At 49.2% G+C, this 9,065-nt stretch overlaps 1 long non-coding RNA gene across 1 annotated transcript; it reads right to left on the bottom strand.

Annotated features, from left to right (window-relative positions):
* Positions 1-288: 288 nt before the first annotated feature.
* Positions 289-3,763, bottom strand: LOC112135728 (uncharacterized). The gene is made up of 3 exons (XR_002916955.2): positions 3,748-3,763; positions 3,447-3,607; positions 289-606 (listed from the first exon to the last, which is right to left on the bottom strand). It is a non-coding gene; the product is annotated as an uncharacterized LOC112135728 (long non-coding RNA).
* Positions 3,764-9,065: the final 5,302 nt, after the last annotated feature.

The following is a 9,065-nucleotide window of genomic DNA, read 5'->3' as shown; positions in this document are numbered from 1 at the left end:
GTGAAAGAATGTTTCAGAATCACATTGTAAAATATTTCAAAAATTAAAACCATCCTAAATATTCATTAACAGGGGATTGATTAAACAAATTGTGGTATATCGAAATATTACATCAAAAATGATGTAATATATTCTTAAATCCATTTACATAAAAAGACGACTAGAATATATTCGCAAACTTTAAAAATTCGAGTTACAAACACACACTCACGCACATACACATCATCAAAAGGATATTCACCAACGTATAGCAAGACAGTGATTACTTCCAACAGATAAGATTCCAAATGAGTTTTTACTTTCTTCTTTAATATTTTATACTGATCAAATTTTCTAAAATGAGCATATATACATGTTACACTTTTGAAAATATTTGTAAAAACCTTACAAAGATAAAAATCTTATTCCCTTCTTTCCAAAAAACTCTTAAATAAAATCGATGTTCCAGGAAAACTTGTGATGTTTATCCAAAGGCTTCTCTTTCTCCCCAGCAGGTGACCTTGGATCCAGGAGACCTGTCCGCTAGTTACAGAAGCAGGTTTTTGAAAACTTCCTGGAGATGAGAGAGGATTAGCAGTATGTGCTGCACGTAGCAGAAATCTCCAGCTGTAAATATTTAAGTGTCATTTCGGGTGTTATTTATATATTTGCTCAGCTGTCTGTACTTATGTTATCTGTATCCTAGATGTGTTTTTCTATGTTTTGCCTTAACTAGTGCTCTCCTGGGAAAGAAACAGGCTGTGAAGTCCTTCCCATAGAATGCCAAGAGAGCATGACAAGCTGTTGGACATTTGAGCAATGCTTTTGACACTCCTGATGAAGATCAATAATTATTTCAAGTACCAATTAGTGCAACTGATGTTCTTAGTGTCATTGAAATCGTGCCTGAGAATAGCTGGAAACCTCCTATTTCTGGTGTAACATCTTTCTCATGGGAATTACACCTGAGATTGTGAGATTCAATTCTGCAGTCATTTCTTTACCCCAGGTATTGTTGCAAAAATGAGCAGGCTCAGTCATCAAGTTCTTAGTCAAACGCAGATTTAATTGAAGCTAATTCTAGCTGATCAATATTTAACCTCTGGTCATTCCTCACTCCTGCTAGAAGAGAGAAAGGTGCTGACAAGAGGCTTTTTAGCTCTATTTTTCACATGGATGAAGAAACCAAGGCCAGTTTCCACCCTCTAAGACTGTAAAAAGAATCTTAGGAGGAGTTTCTCCTCATTTTTTATTGCATTTTATTGTATTTTACTTTATTTTATTTTGTTTTATTTTATGTATATATTTGGTTTTGGTAAAGACGAGGTCTCCCTGTGTTTCTCCGCCTGTTGTCGAACTCCTGGGCTCAAGCGATTCTCCCCGGGCACATGGCTCATGTGTAATCCCAGCACTTTGGAAAGCCGAGGCAGGAAGATCTCCCCATTTTAAAGATGGGGAAGCAGGCCGAGTCAGACAAGCTGTCTCCTATCTGTATGCTGAGGGCATTGTTTCCTGTCTCCAAGAACGGAGCTGTTTTTCCCAGGAATGGCTCTGTCAAGAGTCTATACACAGAGTACTTATTAAGGCCACATCAGGACAGCAGCTTAACCAAGCAGGGATGTCAGGGAGGCAGGAGTAGAGGTTGTCAAGGGAAATTTTGTTATCTTGCAACTCTTCTAGATAGTGGCCAGAAATTGTTTTGAAAGACAGGCTTATGCCCAGGGGATGGAGAAATCCAAGTTTTACAGCTCCTGACCTTGAGGGTTTATGGTACAAGCTGAACACTAAGCTAATGTGCCATGTATCCTGGGGATGCCAACAATAACAGGTCAGGCTCCTCCACGCCATGTACGTGTGTGTGTGTGTGTGTGTGGTAACCATTCTCAAAACAAGCCACAATTACCATGGTATTTTCTGTGACTCCACTTCTAGGGATGGTTGTAGATACTGCTGCTGCATGGTAAGGCCATCAGGCCCTGTGCTGGCATGCAGGAGGTCTCACAAGATCTATCCTGAATCTCCAAGTAGCAAGAGATGTAGGCCATTTCAGATAAAAGCAAGGATGCCTGAGTATTATTATTTTTACATTTCTAAAGTAGTCTCTAGAACTTCCCTCACTCCTGCATCCCATGACAGATCTCTCCCATCAGATATAAAGGCAGGCAAATGGTACCAGACTGTGGACCGAATGCAGAAGCTGCTGGCACCCAGCTAGGGACAGCAGATGAGCTACAGGCCTAGCTGAGAGGCACCTGTCTCCAAATCTGGGATTTCCCTGGTCCCTCCTATTTTTCCAAATAAGGAACTACTCTCCCAGTTTGCAGATGCAGAAAATGAGGCCTAGATATAGCAGCTGCATCCACCTGTTTGTGATGCAGCCAGTGCCCAGAACTCAAGGGAAACTACTAAGATGAGAGTTTGTGCAAGCAAGAGTTGCCCCATGCATTATCACAGCACACTCTCAGTTCACTCTTTGGGGCACCCAACCTGACAAATAAACCTTGTTCCTCTTATGAACATAGAACAAAAATCAAAACGGGATACTTCCAACTCATATCTCATCTCCTTCATACCATTTCTAGTCCAAGCCAAAGCCCCATTTCCCTATTCATAGACAGACTCTCAAACTTCTCCCTCATCTTCTTCAAGTGAGTTTTGTGAAATGAGATGGAACAGATGAGGATCTTTTTAGTGGTACAGCACTGGGGGTAGGCAAGCCCATTCCTTCATAGAAAATCAGGACAAAATAAAGGCCAAAATCCAAAAGTCTCAGAATTCCAATTCTAGACCTTCGTGGTCCGATCTAGTAGCCACTAGCCCTATGTGGGGCCACTGAACACTGGAGAGGTGCTCCATGCAACTTAAGAGCTGGGTTTTTTATTTCATTTCATTTTAATTAACTTAAAGACTGATCATTTTATTCCATTATTAGAAAGCATAAGTATATATGGAGCAATTTAGGTTTGTAAATCTACTTCTTCAACCATCAATGTTATGAAATCTAAGTACAGATCGGGTATTTCCAATGAAAATTTAGTGTCTGAACTTAGATGTGCAATACATGTAAAATACACACCAGAGTTGGAAAAAAATGTACGTCTCATTATTAATTTTTTATATTGACACATCAATTTTAATGATATATTTTATTTAACACATATCTAAAATATATTGTGTTAAATAAAATACACCATTGAAATTACTTTCACCTATTTCTCTTTTTTTATGTGTGTAAACATGATTCCTGGGAAATTGTTAATTGCATATTCTATTTCTATTGGTTCACTACTCCAGACGTTTAACATTCCCAGGGATGGTGCTGCAGAGGGAATATCCTGGTCCAGAGCTTCATTCATCCCTCGCCCTCTCATGTTGCTAAAAGGTCTCTCTAGACCATTTTCCAACTTTCTCTTTCTTCGGTACTGTTTTAATATTACTAACTTCAGGGAATATCAGCTTCCTTTCACCTTTATCTCACCGACAGCCTTCCTCTCCTCTGCCTCCTGGCTTTTGAAGACCCATCTTCTGCTACGAAAAACCCTCGTCTTCACTCCCCATTCTCAATGTTTTCCTTTAACACCACCTTCTCCGGCTTTTTCTGACAATTCCTATCTCTTGAAACAGCTTCCTTGGAGGTGGAGGGGAGAGGCATCAAATCACATGCCTGCTCCTTCCTGCCTGTCTCCCACCATCACCTCTTCTTGCTCCTGCAGAGTGGTTCCCACCTCTGTTCTTCCCTCCATCCCACCTTTTCTCTGTTTTGCTCACCCTTTCTTGGTGCCGCTGGATCTTAGGTTGGATTTCTAGGATACAGACTCTGCATAGAGATGGAGATCTGCCTGCAAGGGGTCTACTGGGGGCCTGACCAGCTCATGCTCCCAAGACCCGGCAGGCCTCCCTGTGGTATTCACTCTGGCAGCAGGCCCGAATGGCTAGGTTGTCTCAAGCCATCTGTGCCCAGGTTGCTAAGCTGTTCCAGGCATTCCAGGAGGTCTACGGGGAGGCGGGGGGGCTTTCCCCCATAGACCTCCCTCACCTTGAAAGACTAAGGAAAACAGGATTAGGCAGAGACTGAACTTGAACTGCGTTGCTTTCCACAGAGGCCTCGGCAGACCCCTCTGGAAGCTGTGGCGCTGGGGAGGCCCTTCAGAGTCCTCCTGAAGGGAAGCAAAGAAATGAACCTTTGTGTCCCTGCATCAACCAACTGGATTCAGGATGCTGATGCCCCCCAAAGAGTGGCAATCTGGTCTACACAACCCACCACTCAAATAATTCTCTTGAAAGCCCCCAGAGATCTCCTGATTTCCAAATCTAAACCTGTTTTCTTGGGCACCTCCTTCCTGGTGTCCCTGTAGCCCAGGCCCCCGCTGAACATCCCTCTTCTCCTGAGTTCTCTCACTCCACACAGTCCCGACCCTCCCACATGGTTTGTCTCATGGCTCCTTCCCCTCCTTAGACTTAGCTTCTGTCTTCAGCCCTGTTCTCTCTATCTTTTCTATCCTCTCGCTCCATCTCTTCTCTTGTCAGCCCAACTTCTTTCCAGATGATTCCAAAAATCGCATCTCTTGCCTCAGTCTCTCTCCTAAGAATCACAGGTCATTCCCACTGCATTTGCTGGATGTGTGTCCCTGAAAGAAGGTGGCCTGCTTCTCAAACCCGGCTTGCCCCACACGAAACTCAACCTCACATCATTCCAGGTCTCCTCCAGACTTCAGTTTTTACCCCCTCACCCCCAGCACACTCCTTCTCCTGCACCGGGCACAGCAAGCTCTGGGGACTCCTTCGCGGCAGCTTCTGCATTCAGGTCTTCGTCTCAGGGGATTGTAGCCATCATCTCCCTCCCGCATGGCCCTGTGCGAAGCCTTTCCCAGCGGCCAGCTGCGGCACTGAGAGCGCTGGTGCTCTGAGGCTCAGTGGCGTCGTTCGCGTTCCCTGCCCCCCAGTAGCGGCCTCCCTGACCTAGCAACCTGGTATATGGATAACCTGGCTCGCTGCAGTCAAGTTTCAAAAGAACATGGTTGGATAAGCACAAGGCCACCGTTGCTCTGGGAAATAACCCATAATGCACGCCCCACTGCTAGGACAGACCCACTTAGGGACAGCTTTGCACCTCCACTGGGTGCAGGCAGGGACAGCTGGGCCCTACCGTCTACTCTTTTTGCTGCAGATTGGGAAGAATCTTGGTTCTCCCTGGGCCCAGGGAATGTAAGGCAGATGGTCCCCAGGACTCTGACAGGGACAGGGCAGTGATGGAAGTTTCCGGGCAGAGGATGAGGGGAGGGGAGGAAGAGGGAGTGGGGAAGCTCTATGTCATCAAACCTTGTCCCTAAAGTCCCTGGGAACTCCCAGGGGCCAACCACTCCCAGGGTCCGACCTAGGCAGGGGACAGAGGGATCTGAGAGGGCGGGTAGGGTGGGGGCTGGGGCCTGCGGAGGGAGGGGAGGTTTGAAAGTCGCTCCGCCGCCCCTCATCAAGTCCATCCCTTCCCGCGCTCCCCGCAGGTTTCCCCCAGACAGTCGCACAGTACCCCTAACTCCACTTAATTCGCTCCGCATGCTCTGAATCACAGAAAGGCAAACTTGCTAACAAGGAGGCGGCCCGCCAGCGCGCGGGGTTCCTGGGCGCGTCCCGCCTGCCAGGTGAGGAGAGCGGGCACCTGGCACCGCAGCGGGGCGCGGGGCGGGCTGGAGGCGCGCGGACACTCCCCCGGCCGGCAAGGAAGGGGCGGGCCGAGGCGCGGGCCATGTGCCGCTGGGTGGCCCTGCGAGCCGCTGCTCTCCGCCTCTCTAGGCTCAGCTTCCATCACCGCGTAGCGGAGCCCCGTGTCCGGGCCGGGTAAGTGCGGGCGGCTGCGGCGGGAGAAGCGCGCCCGCGTGGGGTGGGGCGCCGGGGGAGGGGGAGGGAGGCTGGGGGTCCCGGCAAGGCGCCGCCACCTCCGCCGCCCGCAGTCCCTGATGGACGGTGGGGTGGCGGGGCCGGCGGGCAGGGGGACGCTGGCTGCGGATAGGAGTGGGGCAGGCAGCCCGGGGGAGTCTCGGTGGGTGGGAGCACGCGTTGGTGTGTGCAGGGGCCCGCAGCAGGGTGTCCTTAACCACACGCCTGAGTCCGCCTTCTGCACTTGTGCCTTGGGAAGAGCTCTGGGCCTCTGAGGGCCGTGTGCCCTCCCGGGACATGGCTGTCCCTCTTCAAAATGTCACTCTCTTTGCCCGCCCTGAATTCCAGTAGCTGCCTCTTGTGCATAAGCTTAGGTGACAGGCTCAAAGTCGGCTTAGCTAGATGTGGACAGGCCGTGGCTGCCTACCCCATGCAACACAGGGTTTGCTAAATGTTGGCACCTGCTGTGTGTGGTGCACGTTGTTCTCAGTGGGTCAGGCTGCCTGTGCCGGGGAGTCCTGTGTTCCCTGGGCACGTCTGTGCATTTGTGGCAACATGATTCTGCAGGCCCTGTCACCTGTTTGTGTGCCCATCGCTGCACATGCAGCTGGCTGGCTCCTATGAAAGGAGGAGGGTGTGGAGGTTTTGGGGTGTATAGCTTTCCTAGGCTATATGTGCAGTGTTAACGTGTGCATTGGCTGGAAAGCGTGAAAGGGAGGCGGCTCAATTGGGTTCGGCTGGACAGCATCTTAACATGGGTCTCAGCTGCTGTGTATGCAGGAATAGTGTTCCAGGGGTCTGCAGTGTGTGGCAAGTATCTTGTGAGAAAAGGCAGCTTCTGGAAAAAGTCCTAAGTGCACTCTGGGGCATAGGGTGTATGCAGGCGGAGGGTGGGGTGGCAGGAGAATGAAGGTGGTATTAGGCCAGGGTGTGTTCAATTTGGGGGCAGCTGGCTTGTAGTGGAAAGCAGCAGTTGGAGTCTGGAGACCTAGATTTGAATTGGAACTTAGTGGTTGTCACTGTGTCATTTGCTTTGTTGCCTGGAAAGGTCGTCTGGGGCTCAGTTACTTTGTGCGCAAAATGGGACTAATAATCACTGGCTTATCTCCCAAGGAAGCTGGAAGCTCCCATTAGTTCATGCCTGGAAGTGCTTTGGCAGCAGTAAGGCTCCCAGGGCCAGCGGCACTGCTGGGCCCCAGGTGCGGAATTGGTGGTCTGGGGAGTGCTTGGGTGGCCTGGAGCTGTTTGGTTTGTGGATAGTAGGGGAGCCATTTGCAGGCTGCTTCCTGTCATATTCAGCACAACAGGAGTGTCTGACTTGCGTGTAAAATATGTATAGACCTGTGTAGTTTCTTATAGTTCTTGTGTGAACGCCTTCTATAGCACAGGAGGAAAACTGGCTTTGATGTCTTTAAATCGCCCTGGAGCATTTTGCCTTTCCAGAGAGCTGTCCTCCAGATGAACCAGTGGGCTTATGCCCCCCATCTTGCTTTTACCTTTATGCCAAATGAAGCAGTAAGGAACACCCTCCTGTCTGCAGCTGGAGAGATAGGAGATGAAGAGACTTTCTCAGCCAAGGTCACAGATCTAGGGTGTCAGCTTCAGGGCTCTGTCTTTTGCGGTATAGAGTCTTCAGATCCAGGGCCAGCCCTGACCCCAGCTGAGGAGGGGAGGAGAGGGGAGGGAAGAGTCACGCCATACAGCACCAAACAGCAGGACGTGGTTTGGTGGTTTATCCGCCCTTGGATGTCACCTGTTACTGAGATTTTTTTTTTTTTTTTTTTTTTTTTTTTTGAGATGGAGTGGGATTACAGGCGTCCACCACCACACCTGGCTACTTTTTGTATTTTTAGTAAAGAAAAAGCTTCACCATGTTGGCCAGGCTGGTCTCTAACTCTTGACCTCAGGTGATCCACCCCCTCAGCCTTCCAAAGTGCTGGGATTACAGGTGTGAACCATTGCGCTGGGCCCACTGAGACTTCTCTGTATGTGGTAGCTGTTTAGTAATGTCTGTGAAAGCGAAGAGCCCTGGGTGGAGGATGCTGGAAACACAAGTCAGGTCCCAGCTGTACCCCTGCCCGCCATGTCCTGGGGAAGTTTGCTTTGCCTCACTGGGTCTGCTTCCTCATTGGTCCAAAACAGGGCATCTTTCCAGATTGTCATTCTGATCTCTGCTGGTGTTTCACTTCCTCAGAGAGGCCTGTCCTTATCCCCATCTAAAGTGGCCACCTTCTTGTGATGGTCACATCGATTCCGTGATCTGTTTCCTCTGTAGCACGGGCCACCCTTTCTGAACCTCCCTTTGCCACGTCCTACCACAGTGTGAGCTTAACGAAAGTGGAGACTGCGTTTGTCCTGTTACCTGCTGGCTCACCAGCACCTAGACACAGTAGGTGCTCAAGAAATACGGCTGTGTGAACGATTGAGTGAAGAAGTTAACAAGGGGCTGGGGGTGATGCATGCCTGTTTTTCAAACTGTGCTCCTAGGAGCTTTGGACGGGGAGAGCAAGCCCCATGGCCCAGGATCCCTCACACCAGCAGCTTGGGGTTCATCTAAGTTACATGCCGGCTTCCAGGTAGGATTTCCTTTGAAGAAAGTGTTCTCCCACTAAAATAAAACTAGAAAGCCATTGCACCAGAAGACTTCAAGGGGTCTTTTCATCTTTTCAGCTCCAAGTTGAAACAGTTGTGCTGCACCTGGAAGTAATGCACATTTGGCCTTCTGTGAGGGTCACAGGCAGGATTCACACACACAGAGTGGTTGTTCCGCGGCTCATTTCTGTTTGGCCATGGAACTTATCCACAGCTATTTTTATGCAACCGATTTAATTTCCTGAATTTTTGGTTGGAGTTAATATGAAAACGATTTTGCATACAATACAGTAGCAAGGGCTATGTGGGAACTCGGATCCATGGGAAAGACAGGCCCTGGACAGGGAAAAAACACAAAACATCTGCAAGCTGGAGAAACCACACATGGATATTTGATAGCTCCTTATTTAAGGTGACTGTGTTTGTCGTCGTCCTCTGTTGGGTGCGTTCCCAGGCAGCCTGCCCAGATGTGCCTCATCCCCAGGAGATGCCCACTCAGCATTGTCTTGCTTGAGTAGTTGGCAGTGCGGGGGAGCTCTGCTCTCTGGGCGAGTGCTGAGCCTGCAGGACAGCCACGTGGTACACCAGCCTTGGCCTGTATTTACAGCAGCCACGCATCC

Source organism: Pongo abelii, chromosome 10 (genome assembly GCF_028885655.2).
Source record: "Pongo abelii isolate AG06213 chromosome 10, NHGRI_mPonAbe1-v2.0_pri, whole genome shotgun sequence".
Taxonomy (NCBI): Eukaryota; Metazoa; Chordata; class Mammalia; order Primates; family Hominidae; genus Pongo; species Pongo abelii.
The sequence above is the reverse complement of the archived record's forward strand: the minus strand, read 5'-3'. Positions and strand labels throughout refer to the sequence as shown.